The 19887-nt window shown below is 38.6% G+C and overlaps 1 long non-coding RNA gene and 1 pseudogene across 1 annotated transcript in view; one reads left to right on the top strand and one right to left on the bottom strand.

Moving 5' to 3' along the window:
* Positions 1-19887, bottom strand: part of LOC149749422 (uncharacterized) — an 89562-nt gene that overhangs the window by 34471 nt on the left and 35204 nt on the right. The gene's annotated exons all lie outside the window — the stretch shown is intronic.
* On the top strand, positions 6567-9262 carry LOC149749423 (cytochrome b5 domain-containing protein 1 pseudogene; annotated as a pseudogene).

Below are 19887 nucleotides of genomic sequence, written 5' to 3'. Positions count from 1 at the left end.
TAGGAATGCAAGAGGTTTCTGTGCATTAATTTTGTATCCTGCTACTTTACCAAATTCATTGATTATCTCTAGTACTTTTCTGGTAGCATCTTTAGGATTCTCTATGTATAGTATCATGTCATCCGCAAACAGTAACAGTTTTACTTCTTCTTTTCCCATTTGGATTCTTTTTATTTCTTTTTCTTCTCTGATTGCTGTGGCTAAAACTTCCAAAACTATGTTGAATAAGAGTGGTGAGAGTGGGCAACCTTGTCTTATTCCTGATCTTAGTGGAAAAAGTTTCAGTTTTTCACCACTGAGAATGATGTTGGCTGTGGGTTTGTCATATATGGCCTTTATTGTGTTGAGGTAAGTTCCCTCTATGCATACTTTCTGGAGGGTTTTTATCATAAATGAGTGCTGAATTTCATTGAAAGCTTTTTCTGCATCTATTGAGATGATCATATGGTTTTTCTCCTTCAATTTGTTAATATGGTTTATCACATTGATTGATTTGTGTATACTGAAGAATCCTTGCATTCCTGAGATAAACCCCACTTGTTCATGGTGTATGATCCTTTTAATATGCTGTTGGATTCTGTTTACTAGTATTTTGTTGAGAATTTTTGCATCTATGCTCTTCAGTGATATTGGCCTGTAGTTTTCCTTTTTGTGTGCCATTTTGGTCTGGTTTTGGTAACAGGGTGATGGTGGCCTCGTAGAATGAGTTTGGGAGTGTTCCTCCCTCTGCTATATTTTGGAAGAGTTTGAGAAGGATAGGTGTTAGCTCTTCTCTAAATGTTGGACAGAATTCGCCTATGAAGCCATCTGGTCCTGGGCTTTTGTTTGTTGGAAGGTTTTTAATCACAGTCTCAATTTCAGTGCTTGTGATTGCTCTGTTTATATTTTCTATTTCTTCCTGGTTCTCTCTCATAAAGTTGTGCTTTTCTAAGAATTTGTCCATTTCTTCCAGGTTGTCTATTTTATTGGCATATAGTTGATTGTAGTAATCTCCCATGATCCTTAGTATTTCTGCAGTGGCAGTTGTTACTTCTCCTTTTTCATTTCTAATTCTATTGGTTTGAGTCTTTTCCCTTTTTTTCTTGATGAGTCTGGCTAATGGTTTACCAATTTTGTTTATCTTCTCAAAGAACCAGCTTTTAGTTTTATTGATCTTTGTTATTGTTTCCTTCATTTCTTTTTCCTTTATTTATGATCTGAGCATTATGTTTTCTTTCCTTCTGCTAACTTTGGGGTTTTTTGTTCTTTTTTCTCTAGTTGCTTTAGGTGTAAGGTTAGGTTGTTTATTTGAGATTTTTCTTGTTTCTTGAGGTAGGATTGTATTGCTATATACTTCTCTCCTAGAACTGCTTTTGCTGCATCCCATAAGTTCTGGGTCATTGTGTTTTCATTGTCATTTGTTTCCAGGTATTTTCTGATTTCTTCTTTGGTTTCTTCAGTGATCTCTTGGTTATTTAGTACTATATTATTTAGCCTCCATATATTTGTATTTTTTACACTTTTTTTCCTGTAATTGATATCTAGTCTTACAACGTTGTGGTCGGAAAAGATACTTGATATGATTTCAATTTTCTTAAATTTACCAAGGCTTGATTTGTGACCCAAGATATGATCTATCCTGGAGAATGTTCCATGAGCACTTGAGAAGAAAGTGTATTCTGTTGTTTTTGGATGGAATGTCCTATAAATATCAGTTAAACCCATCTTGTCTGATGTGTCACTTAAAGCTTGTGTTCCTTATTTATTTTCATTTTGGATGATCTGTCCATTGGTGAAAGTGGGGTGTTAAAGTCCCCTACTATGATTGTACTACTGTCAATTTCCCCTTTTATGGCTGTTAGCATTTGCCTTTTGTATTGAGATGCTCCTGTGTTGGGTGCATAAATATTTACAATTGTTATATCTTCTTCTTGGATCGACCCCTTGATCATTAATGTAGTGTCCTTCTTTGTCTCTTGTAATTGTCTTTAAAGTCTATTTTGTCTGATATGAGAATTGCTACTCCAGCTTTCTTTTGATTTCCATTTGCATGGAATAACTTTTTCCAACCCCTCACTTTCAGTCTGTATGTGTTCCTGGGTCTGACGTGGGTCTCTTGTAGACAGCATACATACAGGTCTTGTTTTGGTATCCATTCTGCCAGTCTATGTCTTTTGGTTGGTGCCTTTAATCTATTTACATATAAGGTAATTATCAATATGTATGTTCCTATTACCATTTTCTTAGTTGTTTTGGGTTTGTTATTGTAGGTCTTTTCATTCTCTTGTGTTTCCCGCCTAGAGAAGTTCCTTTAGCATTTGTTGTAGAGCTGGTTTGGTGGTGCTGAATTCTCTTAGCTTTTGCTTGTCTGGAAAGCTTTTGATTTCTCCGTTGAATCTGAATGAGATCCTTGCTGGGTAGAGTAATCTTGGTTGTAGGTTTTTCCCTTTCATCACTTTAAATATGCCCTGCCACACCCTTCTGGCTTGCAGAGTTTCTGCTGAAAGATCAGCTGTTAACTTTATGGGGATTACCTTGCTGCTTCTAATATTTTTTCTTTGTATTTAATTTTTGATAGGTTGATTAATATGTGTCTTGGCGTTTTTATCCTTGGATTTATCCTGCATGGGACTCTCTGTTATTCCTGGATTTGATTGACTATTTCCTTTCCCATATTAAGGAAGTTTTCAACTATAATCTCTTAAAATATTTTCTCAGTCCCTTTCTTTTGCTCCCCTTCTTCTGGGACCCCTATAATTTGAATGTTGGTGTGTTTAATGTTGTCCCAGAGTTCTCGGTGACTGTCCTCAATTCTTTCCATTCTTTTTTCTTTATTCTGCTCTGCAGTACTTATTTCCACTATTTTATCTTCCAGGTTGTTTATCAGTTCTTCCGCCTCAGTTATTCTGCTATTGATCCCTTCTAGAGAATTTTACATTTCATTTATTGTGAACAATAAATAGTTCTTCTAGGTCCTTGTTAAACGTCTGTTGTATTTTCTCCATTCTATTTCCAAGATTTTGGATCATCTTTACTATCATTACTCTGAATTCTTTTGCAGGTAGACTGCCTATTTCCTTTTCATTTGTTTGGTCTGGTGGGTTTTTACCTTGCTGCTTCATCTGCTGTGTATTTCTCTGTCTTCTTATTTTGCTTATCTTATGTGTTTGGGGTCTCCTTTTCACGGGCTGCAGGTTCGTAGTTTCCGTTGTTTTTGGTGTCTGCCCCCAATGGGTAAGATTGGTTCAGTGGGTTGTGTAGGCTTTCTGGTGGAGGGGACTGGTGCCTGTGTTCTGGTGGATGAGCCTGGATCTTGTGTTTTTGGTGGGCAGGACCACGTCCAGTGCTGTGTTTTGGGGTGTCTGTGAACTGATTATGATTTTAGGCAGCCTCTGCGCTAATGGGTGGGGTAGTGTTCCTGTCTTGCTAGTTGTTTGGCATGGGGTGTCCAGCACTGAAGCTTTCTGGGTGTTGAGTGGAGCTGGGTGTTAGCATTGAGATGGAGATCTCTGGGAGAGCCTTTGCCGATTGATATTACGAGGGGCCAGGAGGTCTCTGGTGGACCAATGTCCTGATCTTGACTCTCCCACCTCAGAGGCTCAGGCCTAATACCTGGCTGGAGCACCAAGACCCTGTCAGCCACACGACCAGGTACATGGTTGTTTCTTGCCTTTTGTAAAGTCTGAGGTCTTCTGCCAGCGTTCAGTAGATGTTCTGTAGGAGTTGTTCCACATGTAGATGTATTTTTGATGTATTTGTGGGGAGGAAGGTGATCTCCATGTCTTACTCCTCTGCCATCCAGAAGGTCCTCCCCAAGGAGATTCTTGCCCCATACTTTCAGTAGGTTCTAGCTTCCTGCTTCTGTCTCTTCCTGCCTGATTCCCTCAGGGGTAAACAAACTTGTCTCTCCATCTCCAGAGTCACAAGTTCTCCAACAAGATGCTCACCAAGATACTAAATACGCCTGAACATAAGAGACCCAAGAATGTATTTTCCAAAAGAGAAGATCCCCTTTAAAGAGTTTTTAGCCAACTTAAATATGTATATAAATGATTGATATAGAAGAACCCGTCATACGTCTTCTTACATTATTGAATTTATCAATTTAATCACACAATCATACTTAAAAGAATGCATTATAGAGGACCTATATTGCTTTTTTTCTAATTGGAGTATAGTTGATTTACAGTGTTGTGTTAGTTTCAGGTGTACAGCAAAGTGATTCAGTTATACATGTACATATATTCATTCTTTCTAAGATTTTTTTCTCATATAGCTTATCACAGAATACTGAGTAGAGCTCCCTGTGCTACACAGTAGGTCTTTGTTGGTTATCTATGTTATATATAGTAGTGTGTGTATATGTTCATCCCAGGCTTCTGATTCATCTCTCCCTGCAACATTTCCCCTTTGGTAACCATAAGTTTCTTTTCAATACCTGTAAGTCCGTTTCTGTTTTGTAAATAAGTTCATTTGTTTCTTTTCTTTTTTAAAAAAATTAGATTCCACAAATGAGTGACATCATATGATATTTGTCTTTCTCTGTCTGACTTACTTCACTTAGTATGGTAATCTCTAGCTCCATTCATGTTGTTGCAAATGGCATTATTTCATTCTTTTTTATGGCTGAGTAATATTCCATTGTATATATGTGCCACACCTTCTTTATCCATTCACCTGTCAATGGACATTTAGGTCGCTTCCACGTCCTGGCTATTGTAAATAGCACTGCAATGAACATTAGGGTGCAGGTACCTTTTCAAAGTATGGTTTTCTCCAGATGTATGCCCAGGAGTGGGATTGCTGGATAATACGGTAGTTCTATTTTTAGCTTTTATAGGAACCTCCACACAGTTCTTCATAGTGGCTGCAACGATTTACATCCCCACCAACAGTGTAGGAGGGTTCCCTTTTCTCCATACCCTCTCCAGCATTTATTGTTCATAGACTTTTTGATGATGGCCATTCTGACCCATGTGAGGTGATACCTCATTGTAGTTCTGATTTGAATTTCTCTATTAGTGACATTGAGCATCTTTTCATGTGCTTTTTGGCCATCTGTATGCCTTCTTTGGAGAAGTGTCTATTTAGATCTTCTGCCCACTTTTTGACTGGGTTGTTTGTTTTTTTGATATTCAGCTGCATGAGCTGCTTGTATATTTTGGAGATTAATCTTTTGTTGGTCGCTTCGCTTGCAAATATTTTCTCTCATCCTGTGGGTTGTCTTTTCATTTTGTTTGTGGTTTCCTTTGCTGTGCAGAAGCTTTTAAGTTTAATTAGGTCCCATTTGTTTATTTTTGTTTTTATTTTCATTACTCTAGGAGGTGGAACAAAAAAGATATTGCTGCAATTTTATGTCAAAGAGTGTTCTGCCTATGTTTTCCTCTAAGAGTTTTATGTGTCTGGCCTTACATTTATGTCTTTAATCCATTTTGAGTTTATTTTTTTGTATGGTGTTAGGGAGTGTTCTAATTTCATTCCTTTACATGTAGCTGTCCAGTTTTCCCAGCACCATTTATTGAAGAGACTGCAGAGGTTCTCCCACAAAAGTGAGAGTCCTGAGCCCCACATCAGGCTCCCCAGTCTGAGGGTCTGGCATCCGAAGGAGGAATCCCCAAAGCAATTGCATTTGAAGACCAGCAGGGCTTGAGTGCAGGAGCTCCACAGAACTGGGGGAAACAAATTCTTCATATTTGACATAGGTGTCTTTGCCATCAATAGAGCCATTGTTGATTCATCTAACACAGTTCTCTAAAACACATGAAGTTCATTTCTTTCTAACTAATTTGAAGTACAGCATACTTAATCCAGTCAGCCCAAGCCATAAAAATCAACCTGTTATTTATGTTCTCCATAATGTAACCACTTAATTTTCTGCTTTTTAAATTGACCTTTAAGCCTTATTTACAATGACATTCAACACTTGCAAGTGAGAGCTTGTACTGGGGAATAATGATTACAGCTGGGTTAAATTTCCTTGCGTCCTTTTTTGTAACCAATTCTCTTGAGTGACCTTTATAAACAACTGAAATTAACATTGATTGAAGTGGTTTCAGGCTGATCTTCCGCAAATAGTTTTTGTCCTCCAACATGATACTACTGAAATAATGTCCTATGAGATTTGAATGTAAGGTTGCTGTCTTTTTTGGAGGGATAAATAATTTTGAGGGTAAAAAAACTCAAACTCTCACCTTATGTTCTAGCATATAGGCAACTGTCCCTTAACTTTCTCCCTAGGAAGGACTGTGGTATCAGTTGTTAAAATTTTCCTTATTACACATATATTAATAATACCATTTAATCTCCATAGCAGGGCAAATATTAATCCTACATTAGAGATGAAGAAAATGAAGTTCCAAGAAATGTAGCATCACATGGCTTGACATTGGGCCAAGTCTAGCCAAGTGGTTTTCCCTAGAATACGATAAAAACAAAATACAAGGACCTCTGAAAGTTGCTAAGAGAGTAAATCTTAAGTATTCTCACCACAAAACAGAAATGGTAATTATGTAATGTGATGAAGCTGTTAGCTAATGCTATGGGGTAATCATTTTGCAATATATACATGTATCTCCAAGTCCATATGTCAATTACATCTCTAAAGTTGGGGGGGAAAACCTGTGTACAATGAACTCATAGTACAGTTATAATGTCAGAAATATAAAAGACCTCCAAATTAAATATATTTTTAAAAAATACAGTAACCTGGAGTGGATAAACGCGCTCACCTTTGCTCCTGGACGAGAGGGAGGATGCAGCAGTGACTGCGTGCTGAAAAGCGAGGAAGCTACTAAAGGAGTCGGTGACAGATAGAGCAAGAGCCATGCCACGCCGGGGCCTAGTGGCCGGGCCAGACTTTGACTATTTTCAGCGTCACTCTTTCACGCCAGCAGAGGTGGCCCAACATAACCAGCCGGAAGACCTCTGGGTTGTCTTACCTGGGAAACATGTACGACCTAACGCCATTATTACAGGAGTACAAGGGAGACCTGCTGCCAAAACCCATCGTGGAAGTTGCGGGCCAGGACATCAGCCACTGGTTTGATCCAGACACCAGAGACATCGGCAAAGCACACAGATCCGCTGACCGGTTCCCTGAGATACCGCACCCTCCGGGGCTGCTTTCTGCACGTGCCGCCTCAGCTGCCCCTTTCGGACTGGGCGATTTCGGGAAGCCTTGGTGGCAGGGGTCGCGTTACGAGGTGGGGCGGCTGTCCGCCAAGGCCCGGAATACCTGCATCATTAACACGCTCACATCGCAAGAGCACACACCGGAGGTGGGGGCCCGGGAATCAATGTGGGAAATCCTACACAGCTATCTCCCCTATGCTGCGCATGCTGCCAGCTACACATTGAAATATGAAGGGGAGAACCTGACATGGATTATACCCTGGAAGAGAATGGCATCTGGGATGAGGAGGAAGAATTTGATTATCTCAATATGGATAGTACACTCTACACACCTGCAGTACTGCTGTACTTCAATGATGACCTCACAGAGCTACAGAAAGGGAGATGTATGCTCACGTAGGCTCAAGACATATTTTGAGTTTAGTTGTTTCTGTGCCCTGTAGGAAAAGAGGTGGGGATGGGGCGGGGAGGGCAGTACCTGGACCTAGACCTCCATTCTGCTCTGGGAGCTGGCCTGAGGTTCCCATGCCCGACTGAAGTGTAAAGGTCCTATTCCTCGGGTTAATTACAATTTACTCTGAGAAAGTTAGGAAGAATGCTAGAAGTGAATTAATTTTTAGGACTGATACAAGAAAATAAAGTATCTTAGATCAGGGAGATGTAGAAGAGGATAGTCAGAGAGAGCTCAGGCAGAACTTTTCAATAGTAAGAGAAAGAGAAGTCCAACACAGGGATGAGGGATGGAAGAACTTTTCTGGCAATGATGGAAATGGGGTGGCTGCAGGAAGATGGCATTTACAAAGACAGGAATAGGAAATGTCTATCACTGGCCATATAAAACTGGCTAATCTCTCTTCTGAATAGTATTTGGCAGCTGAAACCCAAGAGGAACAAAGGAAGTGAATGGTCACCAGGTAATTCAGGCTAGATATTATGCTATGTGCTTTATATACCTCATTTAATACAACTACCCATAAGACAGATACCATTACCACTATTTTACAGATAAATATTCTGAAGCTTAGCAAGATATAATAGCACAAAAGGCACACCAGTTAGTAACCAGATTGCAAACCCAGGTCTTCCCAATTCCAAAGTCTATGTTCTTCTCAATGTCCAGGCTCACTGCACAATCGGAACCTATAGGCCTATTGTGTAGTCAGCTGTGGTGTTGTGCTTTTTTGTTTTGTTTTTTTAGTTATTGTCTTTGCAAGGGACATAGCAGAGTTCTGCAGTGGCAGAGAGGACACAGGGAAGGCTATGTGTCAGCTGAGTCATAGCTATTGAGGCTACTTCGTGGTTAATCCCATAGCAAAACTTTCCTCTGACTTTTCTGAGGCAAAGAGGGGGGTATATACTGACTCCAGGAAAATTAGAGTGGGAAAGGGCCTTTGGACTGGGACCATTTAGAAGGCGGAGCAAAAAGGAGGCAACAGCATGTATATTCATGATGAGCCTGGGCCTCTGAAGGGAAGATGAGGAAGACAGGGTCGACTTTGCCAGATGGTGACTCTACAAGAAGGGGCTTGACAGAGGTGATGTAAAGAGAAGTGCTAATTAAGTCAGAAAACTTCTGGTGTTCAAAAGAGAACAACCGTGGAGGGCAGTGGCCAGATTTGGTCCCCTATGACCTAAGCAGGAAAGGGGAATGAGAATCACAGGTGAATTTCTTGACAGTAGCAGGCAAAAAAGCAGGGAGATGTGAGCGCACCTTTGTGGAAGGTGGCCCCCTATGAGACACTGGGTAGGCTGCAGAGGAGTGCGCTGAGGGGCTGACTATGAACGGCATGGACAGAGGTGGAGACATCTGTATCCACCTGCAGTTGTTTCATGTGTATCTTGTTTGCTCAACTAAACCCTAAACTATTTGAGAACCAAAGCTATGCTATTGCTGTAACCCCAGCCACAGGGTCTGTGCCTATGGGACCTGCCCAAAGTCGTCCCTCTTCCAGAGTTTCCTACTTTAGTACCTCTTGCCAGAAACACATCCCTCTCCTCACACACCCAGTCACTCTATGTCCTAAGCATCTCTGGAATCCATCTTCTTTTCTCGAAACTGTTATCATCACCTCTGGCCTGGGACTGCTGCAATAACTTCCTAACCAGTCCTCCCAACTCCACTCTGTCCTCCACACACAGCCGAGTGAGCTCTGAAAAACAAACCTAAACACCTAACTTTCCTCCTTCAGATTCTTCAGTGGCTTCCAGTTGCTTTTGGAATAAAGTCCTAAATACAAAGACCTTGCATAAATCAGCCTCTACCTTGTATCACCCCTCTTTGTTCCCTGGCTTTCTGTTCACTAAAGGTTTTCTTGCCTCAGAGCCAGCACACAGGCTGTTCTCCCTGCTTACAACACTCTTCCATTTCCCACCTTGCTGATCCTAAGTGTTTCTTCCTCAAAGAGACCTTTTCTGATTTCTTGATGCAGGTCAAGACTTTCTGTTAAATCTTCTCTTAGCACCATGCCTATTTCAGAGCACTTATTACAATAGTAATGTTAAAATTATGGATATAATTGGCTGGCTGGCTGCTAGATTGTAAGCTCATGAGGGCAGAGATCGTGTCCATCTTGTTCACTGCTGTATTCCCAATGTTGGGCACACAGCTGCTGCTCAGTAAATTTTGACTGAATGAACTCAAAAAAATAAAAATAAAAAATAAAAAAATAAAACTACAGTAACCTGGGTAATGGCTTGAGATTAAGAGGAAGGTTTTTCTAGCAATTACCTCTGTAATATCAAAAATAAACACAATTCTGGGTTTCCCTGGTGGCGCAGTGGTTGAGAGTCCGCCTGCTGATGCAGGGGACACGGGTTCGTGCCCTGGTCTGGGAAGATCCCACATGCCACAGAGCGGCTGGGCCCGTGAGCCGTGGCTGCTGAGCCTGCGTGTCTGGAGCCTGTGCTCCGCAACGGGAGAGGCCACAACAGTGAGAGGCCCGTGTACCGCAAAAAGAAAAAAACACAATTCTTTTATTTCTTCATTGCTAAATACTTTCAAATATCCCTTGGAATTCTTTTCAAAGCCCTTTTCTTTTTTCCTGTGATAGGGTCATTTGTTACCAAATTCAAAGGTTTGAATAATCAATCTCTCAATATGCTATTTTCATATTTTTAAAGAATTTGTGCCTATGCTAAGGTAAGAAATCATCCATCTGATACTTGCTTATTTTTAACACAAAAGTGACACATCATGTCAAAGACTATTTCTAAGGAGGTTTTTGTTTTCACTGCTGAGCTGAGGTAAGAGGTTTTTTTCTCCAGCATCTCAGGAGGACTGCTCAGCATGAGGAATGCACTATTCTCAGGAGAGGGCAAGCCAGATGTTAGGTGGGATTTTGGAAGGGTCTGGGCTAAGGACTGAAATTCAGGCTATGTGGGTGATAGAACTACTTGCAGAGAAAGGCTGGGGAGAGAGACTCATTTTTAAATAGCTGCTCAAGGGTGAAAACGTGGAGAAGGAGAGCTGCTAATAGATATGTGTGTGGGGGGGTGGCTTGCTATATGATGCACAGTGTGAAATAACTGTGCCACCCTTTTAAGAAAACTCATAACACATGTCCAAGTTATTCTTCAAGTTTTTTGTAGTTTCTTTGTTCTTTTACACAGAGGAGAAAGGACTCGGTGCTTTGTGTTCAAATTCCTTCCTGGGTAAGGGAGAGAGAGCACAGAAGAGGTAGCCAAGCTAAATTCTTTAAGCAAAGGCTGGTTCATTGGACAGACAAATCCTGGATTCAGTCCAGCCTTTCAACATTTTGCAATGCCAAATATTTCACTTTTATCCTCATTGAGGAATGATAAGACTTGAGCAAGATTCATGGTTCCTAAAATGAATGTGAACTAGAAGAAGACACCAGTTCATGCAGAGTAAGAACTCTCTTAGATTGGACTGCTGGGCTCTTCAGCTTGGTCACCTTTTCAGCTTGAACCCCAAACATCATCAGAAGCCACTTAATTAGTTTAAGAAACCACTATCACAGGAATCAGGAAAAACCCAAATTCATATAATCAGTATATTTTTCTCCTTGTAAGTGAGCCCTTGTGAGCAGCCAAATCAGAAAAAGGACCTTTGTTCAGAAGGCTCCTTGTTGGGATGAAATCAGATCAGGCAGAAACACTAACTTGAACCTCAGAAGGGGGAAGGTCTTGCTTTAAAAAAAAAAAAAAAAAAAAGCAAAAACACACCCTTTAAAGTTCACTGGTAATATTCCCTGCATCCATAACTATACCAGGACTCATTGGAGATCAAACACTATGAAGTCCAGCTGCTAGGTCAGCGGGTGCTCCTTGACTGAACAGCCCCACCTTATTGGCAAGCCTTTCTTTGGACATGGTGATTCATTCAGTCTGGGGACAGCCAAGACTCCTGTCTTTCTAGTTACTTTGCATATGTCCTCTGCTTTGATCATCAAGTTTAACTGTACATAAGCAATCTTATTTCCTTCCTTTCCTACACCTTGCTGAGGACCACAGTGCAGGTGCCTGAGAAAATACTCCCATTCCCTCCTAAACAGCAGGGCTATAATTTCTGTATGAGAAGCTATGCAGTCACTCATTCCTTTCTAAAAAGAACTCTCCCCTAAATTTCTATTTCTCCTTATTACTTAATTTTAAAGACTCTAAGAAACCTATATAAACTTAAAGGTATAAAGATCTATAACAAATTTAAATTATTTTCCTTCTTAAGGTTTAGGCTTTGAACATTAGCAGAAGATATGGTTTTGTATCTGTGTCAACACCTCATTTTGCTCCCTTTCCACATTTTTAGAGTCAATAGTAAATTCTTCCCTAATCTCCTCTTCATTAAGTCCAAACGGAATTCTAGCCTATCAACCACTTATGTTTATTTATTTGTTTTTATTTTTGTTCTTGTTCTGCATAAAGTTTAAAAATGGGGGGGAATGCATTTTAGAAGGCTCTGTGCTTCCTGGGGCAATGCAGTATCACAGCAATCACTAAGTCTAAGTGTCCTGAAAAAAAGGTCTGGAAAACATTTACTCTGGGCTTCCCTGTGGCGCAGTGGTTGAGAGTCTGCCTGCTGATGCAGGGGACACGGGTTCGTGCCCCGGTCCGTGAAGATCCCACATGCTGCGGAGCGGCTGGGCCCGTGGGCCATGGCCGCTGAACCTGCACGTCCTGAGCCTGTGCTCCGCAATGGCAGAGGCCACAACAGTGAGAGGCCCGCGTACTGCAAAAAAAAAAACCAAAAAAAACCATTTACTCTGCCTAGTTATATATTGGGCCTGTTTCCATGGCATTCCCAGATTTAAGTAATGCATGGGGCCCTTCTCTACCCATTCTGATTAATTATTCATTCACAAATATTTACTGAGCATCTCTACTCTGTGTCAAGCACTGTATGAGGTAAAAGTCATACAAAAGAGAACAATGAAGTTTATATCTAGAGACAGTGTCTACAAAATTTTTAAACTGAGCAATACTATTAGGAAAAAAGAAGCAGTACATCCATTATTTATTTATAAGTAACATACATGTGTTCCTGTACTAATATTGTATATATTATAAGAATTCATAAAAATAGCCATTTTAAATGGATCAGATTTTCAAAAGTTAACAAGAAATATATGTTCTAACATTTTCTCCCCACACACCACTGGACCAATTTGCATAGCAATTAAGGTGTGGCGGTGCCCTACTTTGAAGACCATTGAAACTGTTGACCAATGTTTAATGCATCTGTCATTGACATTGAAATAATGAATTTGTAAAGTGGAAGTATATTTTTTGAACTATTTTACAGATGAATAGACCTCTTTCAAAATGTTATGTGAATTTAAGAATTATATGTCAATGTAGGAAAACAACTTAAGAAGAAATATATTTTTCTTCAAACTTCTGCAATTTCCCAGACATAAAATTATGCTACGTTATGATTTCTGATTGGTAACAAATAATACATGGCATGAAATGAGTATCTCAACTTGGAATTCAGACAGATAATATAAATATTTTATTTTACAGTTCTACTTCTTTACCTCTGTATTAATATGAATTAAATTTAATGACATGCCAATACAATATATAATATAGTCATTACACAGCATCTTGTAAACAAATAAAACGTTAACTGATTAATAATTGTGATTCTTTACTAAATTTTTCTTTAACAAATAATGGAGGTATTGTTACTTGTTGTCATAACACATCTTATTGCTGCACTAATAACTGTTTTAAGAAAGACTTTTCAGAAGATGAATAAAAAAGGCAACAGCCATAGGCCTAATTGCTAAGGATGTGTTGGGTAAAGGGAAACTTCTTGTCATTTTTTAAATATACTAAAATCTTAAAATTTTAAATTATATACATATTTGTAAATAAATGTATATTTGTGTATCTTTGTATCTATAAACCATAGGATTTGTAAAGAGAATGAAGTGATGATACATGGGAAATTCCCTTAGTAGGAAAGCAAATCTTCAAGATTAAGTATGAAAATAAAATAGTGGAGGTCAACAGGGAGAAAACAGCTCCTTGAGAAACTTCAGTAATCAATCCCCAAAGCTTTTAAAAGCCTCACTTTAGATCTGATGTGGAATCGGAATATTTTAAATGGAAAAAACATTACTTCAAGTGAAAATTTTTAGCTGGACTATTAAAAAAGGGGATGGCTATATTTGAGCTCTCTTGATCTCAAGGAAACTGAAATTCATATTACTACGTGAAAGAAGCTTTACCTAGAAAGGTTACATACTGTATGTTTCTGATTATATGACATTCTGGAAAAGGCAAAACTATGTAGACAGTAAAAAGATCAGTGGTTGCCAGGGGTAGGAGGGTGACAGGGATGAACAGGCAGAGTGCAGAGGATTTTTAGGGCAGTGAAACTATTCTGTATGATACCACGATAGTGGATACTTGTCATTACACATATGTTGAAACCTGTAGAATGTACAACACCAAGAACAAACCCTAATATAAAGTATGGACTTTGGGTGCTTATAATGTGTCACTGCAGGGTAATCAATTGTAACAAATGTACTACTCTGGTGGGAGATATTGATAAAGAGGGAGGCCATGCATGTGTGGGAGCAGGGAGTATATGGGAACTCCAGACTTTCCTCTCAACTTTGCTGTAAATCTACAATTACTCTAAAAAAAATCTTAAAAAAATAAAGCCTACTTAAAAAATCTATAAGCTCTTGGATGCTACCATTTTTTAAAAGGAAGTAAATTTTTTCAAGTAAAATTGTAATATTGTTTCCTCAGGTTTTAACTAAAACATTCCACTATTGTGATTTTTAAATGAAATTATATTACTAAAATGAGCCATTTTACACATAGATGGCCCAATGAGTGTAAAAAATATTGACCAACTTTCGGTTGGTTGAAGTACCTTTCTATAAATGCCATTGACTTTTTCCGTACTCTTGTTTGAACAAATAAAAGCAACAATTAATTGGAAAACATTTTTAGTTTTGTATGTGCTCAGAAAGACAACTCAAAATATTCAATAAAAGACCATTTTGGAGACTTTACTTTGAAGTAAAGCAGAAAACTGAATGAAAAGCAGGTAATAGACCAGGATAGAGGGAACTGTGAGACAAAGGATCAAATAAAAATTATTGGACATCCCCAAGAACCTTCTAATGGCTTAAATGTGCCCTACAAATAGTTTCATAGATCTGTAATTTTTATCCTTAAAGCAAGATCTAAGGGGGGGAAAATGCTTTGCTTTTTGTGTTTCTATAGTATTTACCTCACTACCTAAAAATGTTAACATGAATTTCTGCTCTTATAATAATGATGTCTCAGAAGTTTTGATGCTGTAACAGAAAACTAGACGTAAACCGTGTGACACACTGCTAGTTGTCTCCTAAATCTATCTCCCCCTTCTTGCTTAGTAATCAAGTTTTAGCTAGGCATGCAGATAGAGACTACAGTTCCCAGTCTGCTTTGTAGCTTGATAGGACCATGTGATTAAATTTAGACCAATATGTGAATAGAAATAACATTTGCCATTTCTAGGCTTTGGTCTTGAAAACACTGGGGATATATCTCTCCAGCTTCTCTTTCCCCTTTTCCTATAGGCTGGGGTATAGACATGGCGGTGACCCAGCTTCAACTATTCCCCAAAAAGAGGTAACCCTAGTGATAGCAGAGGAATAAAATGGAGAGTTCTTGGTCCCTGGACAGCCTCATGGAGCAGAGCTGCTTCCTCAGCCTTAGATGGTCAAGTCAAACTATAACACAAGAAAGAAATAAACTACCATCTTATTTTAGCAACTAATTCTGGGTTTCTTTTTTTTTTTTTTGGTCTATTTGTTATAGCAGCTTAATATTTACCCTAAGACAGAACAAATTTAAAAATAAAAGGGATTTACTGACTAATGAAACTAGAAAGTCTAGGGTTTCTGTGGGCTTCAGGATTGGTTTGATCAAGGAGTCATTCCTTTCTAGGTCTCAGTCTTCAATGTATTAGCCTCATTCTGAGTCTGGCTTTCCTACAGTGGTACAACCATTAACCAATCACTGAGATCCAAACATGAGAATATAAAATCTACTTTAAGCCTGAACTTCATGCCTCACCCTAGAGCCAGGGGTGTATGAAGTCGTTGTGTCTACCAAAATGAAAATTCAGGGAAGTTTCTAAGAAAAGAAAAATAGAGGCTGGAGAGAAAGTCACACCACAATATTCACTACATGTGATTCTCAAAATTCTCATTCCCTGGGAATTTTTTAAAAAAAAGAAAGAAAAGAAAAATGTTCCCAGGTCTGCCCTTTCTCTGTAACCCCAGCCACTCTGAGAACCTCTGCCTAATAAACTGTGAGCTTCTTATTTGTTGTTGCTTCCCCAAGACTTAGGATATGTGCCAGGCACACAATAGAACCCAAGAGATATTTGTTTAATTGAGTTCATTTAAATTAAGTTTGAAAGAATAATTAGGAGAAAAGAGAAATTGTATTTAGGCAAAATTTCAGATTAAATTTTTTTAACTTCAGTTTTAAGTTTGGGATATTAGGGGACTAGGCTGAATGAAATATCTTTGAAGGAAAACAGAAGTCTCTTGGATAGATTAATAATTTTTTTTTAAATGTAAAGGGAAGATATAGAAATCATTAACCTTTCTTTCATGAGGCTTTTGTTACACTCCACCAAGGGAATAGTGAGGTGGGATGCTGACTGCCAACAGCAATAGGCAGTATGGAATATTTGCTGAAAGGATTAAAGTTGCAGAGGGTATAGTCCATCTCTAGCCAGGACCCCAGCTGACAATTATAGCCAGAATTGTTGTGTTCAGAGTTGGAGAGCAGGCCAGGAAAGCAGCACCATAAGAATGCTGTCTTGAGGAACTTATTCCATTCACATTCTGCCCCTTCTCAAAAGCAACTTGGAGGGCTTCCCTGGTGGCGCAGTGGTTGAGAGTCCGCCTGCCGATGCAGGGGACATGGGTTCGTGCCCCGGTCCGGGAAGATCCCACATGCCGCGGAGCGGCTGGGCCCGTGAGCCATGGCCGCTGAGCCTGCGCGTCCGGAGCCTGTGCTCCGCAGTGGGAGAGGCCACAACAGTGAGAGGCCCGCATACCACAAAAAAAAAAAAAAGCAACTTGGAAAGCAAGAAAACTCTAGACCATACAAAGTATAATTATCATTCCAGCCTCTGAAGTCCATCTTGTCTGCACAGACACATTACAGAAAATCACACCCTTCAGGCTTCTCCCAGAAACCATATGTTCAGGGCCTACAATGTTCCACTTGAGCAAGAGCATTCGGCTTTGTGGCTACATCCCTGTGGCCCACTGTCAAAGGAAACGTCTTTTCTTTTTCTTTTGACTAGGCTGAGCTAACCATAGGGTAAGTGTTGTGGAGAACCAGATTCCAATCCTCAGCTGGCTTTAAACATACTACTTAGGAGAGAAAGCCTAATAAAGCAAACAGTGGTGAATGATGAAAGATGTGTACATCCTATAGACATTAGATCATAAACTTCTTGACAGAATTGTCTGTCTAATTTGGTCTCTTGGTCCTCTAACAATGAGCTCAAAATATAAAAAATGTTTCTTTTTATGAAAAGTTCTTCATACAGAATAGCTATGCTGTTTAAGTGAACTGTAGGCAAAGAGTAAATAAAATTTTAGTAGCTAACTGACAAGTCCTAAGAGGTTCCTAAAGATATTTTAAAAATCACCTTAAGAAAGCATTGCTAGATGCCTGAAAGTGATATCTAATCATTATTATTAATAAATATATAATCACTAATCTGTTTTATATTCATTTGTCCCAAACTAGTCCTCAAACAGTAATCATTCCATTTTATATATTTAACAATAAAAAAAATAGACATAAAATATGTCTTTTACAGGCAAAATTAATCTATTGTGGTAGAAGTCATAAAGATAATATGAGAAGGATGGGTATCAACAGGGAAGGGGCAGAAGAGAGCTTTCTGGCAGGGTGGAAATGCCTATATCTTGATCTGGTGATGGTAACAGAGGTTTATATGTTTGTGAAAATTCATCAAGCTTTCCTTTTAAGATTTGTATATTTTACTGTATGTAAAAGATATCTTATTTTAAAATATTTTTAGAATATGTATTTTGCTTAGGTGAAATCCTAGATTTAGATGCTTTTGGCTTCAAAGATTCATTTTATCTGTAACAGCATGAGCAGAAATACTACATGGTACATTGCAGAGGCAGCATTTTCTTCACGTATGGTCAAAAGCTCCTGTTGAAATTCTCATCACATTCCACACAATAAATTAGTTCCTGAGCTTGATTAATATCGCTGGAAATTAACAGTCTTTTAAGGTAGTTTTTTTAAAATGGTAAACTAAGGAAATCCTGCAACTCCAGCTAATTTTGCTGCAGTTTTGCAGCAGTGAAAATATATCTTTGTCTGTAGTCCAACCACCATAAAATCCTGTATCCCTGAGATTATAATCTTGTGGCTATGATTATGTCACTGGTTTTAATATAACTCTTTCAATATAGTTAAATTTGGAGAATAAATATAAAATCAGAAGGAAAAAATAATATATGGTACACTCAAAATTTTGAACACAAAATTCAGTGTTAGGATCAACTCAAAACATGATTTTGTTTTTTTCATTCCTTTTTGACACTCCCACTCCTACTCCTCAAAACACAAAGCCTGTTTAGGACATCAATCCCTCCACATACAATTATTTATTCAGTGCTTATAAGTTCCTAGGCACTGGGGCAATAAAGGTAAAGAAAGTAATGGCCCTTTCCCCAGATAATTTGCAATCTAAATGAGGAGACAGAACAACTCATTTAAAAATCATTACTTTTAAAACATTTAAAATTTATTTTATTTTATTATTATTAAATTACCATTTAATAAAAAAAATGATAAAAGATATCATATATAGTGGTATGCTGGTAAATGTTTAACAACTGGCTCTCCAGAAAAATGAAAAAGCCTTGATTTGTAGCGTTTGCCAATTTCTATGTTGTAAATACTCTCACCATGGCCTGATATCAAGGTACTAATATGAAATCAAGTGGCTGGCAAAATTCCTCCAATTTTGACCACCTGCTCTCATGAGTTGGTATATACCAGTTCTGGCACACCACTGCTTCAATATCTAGTGAGAATGCAAATTATTTCTATAGCAGCTTCAAGCCATGTAGAATTATCAAAAAATTCACTTTATTAAGCATCTACTAAAAATCAAGTACTGTGTTAGATATTAGGAACAAAGAAGATTAATTATAGTCTCTGCCCTCAAGGATTTTATATTCCATGAGAGTGGGATTAGATAAGTAAGCCACAGACTATAAATACGATTAGTAAATGCCATGGTAAGGGAAATGCAAAGGAGGGAGCAAGTAACCGTGGTAAGGGAAATGCAAAGGAGGAAGCAAGTAACCGGATCATGGGTCAGAAATGCTTCCAAGTGGAGGTGATACTTGAGTTGAACGTTGGACACAGGTAAGATGTACTTCCTCTCAAGCACTATTGGTGACCTGACTTCAGCAGATCTAACACTTCGGGGCAGGCAAAAGTTATTTACCAGAAATTCTGGGAAATGCCTTATTATTTTTTCCTTATAAATCTGTTCAAAGGTAACAATTTAAAATAAATATTCAAATCAATTGATAGATGACAAAAATAATCAAGTGAAATAGTAGCAGTTTTCCTAGTGATTAAGCCCAAATATCTTAATACCTTTTACCAGCATTTCCTAAAGTAAGTTCCATGGAGTGTTAATAAATCATGTTCAAAATAAAATGTCATGGTTAAGTAAGCTTGGGAAACATTTAGTGAAGAAAGTTAAACAGGTTAGTTACTGCCAATACTTCCCAGAGGCTTTAATCTTCTCCTGTGCATTGTGATCCTTTAAGAGCAGGTTATAACATGACTCTTTTGCAGAGACTCATAGGATTAGTGTTCCAGGAAGTGGACTTCAGGAATTATAAAAGTACAAGTGGCTCATTAAAAGAGTTTTAAAGGGATTTTTTCCCAACAGATTCTTTGTAGACACATACCTAGTCAAAACAGTAATATCTCTAAATGTCATTAAGATACCATGAAAAAAATCACCTCTTTAGTTCTACTTCATCATCTCTCAATTATATCATGGGTAGTATAACACCTGACAATTGAGAATAATTTAAAATATCTCTAGAATTGGAACTTCCCTGGCAGTCCAGTGGTTGGGACTTCGTCTTCCAGTGTGGGGGGATGCGAGTTCGATCTCTGGTTGGGGAGCTGGGATCCCACATGCCTTGGGGCCAAGAGACCGGGACATAGAGCAGAAGCAATATTGTAACAAATTCAACAAAGACAATT

This window comes from Delphinapterus leucas, chromosome 4 (genome assembly GCF_059928025.1).
Source record: "Delphinapterus leucas isolate spDelLeu-1000000601 "Yukka" chromosome 4, BTC_Dleu_Yukka2, whole genome shotgun sequence".
In the NCBI taxonomy this organism is placed as follows: Eukaryota; Metazoa; Chordata; class Mammalia; order Artiodactyla; family Monodontidae; genus Delphinapterus; species Delphinapterus leucas.
This window is presented reverse-complemented; position numbering and strand designations above follow the sequence as displayed.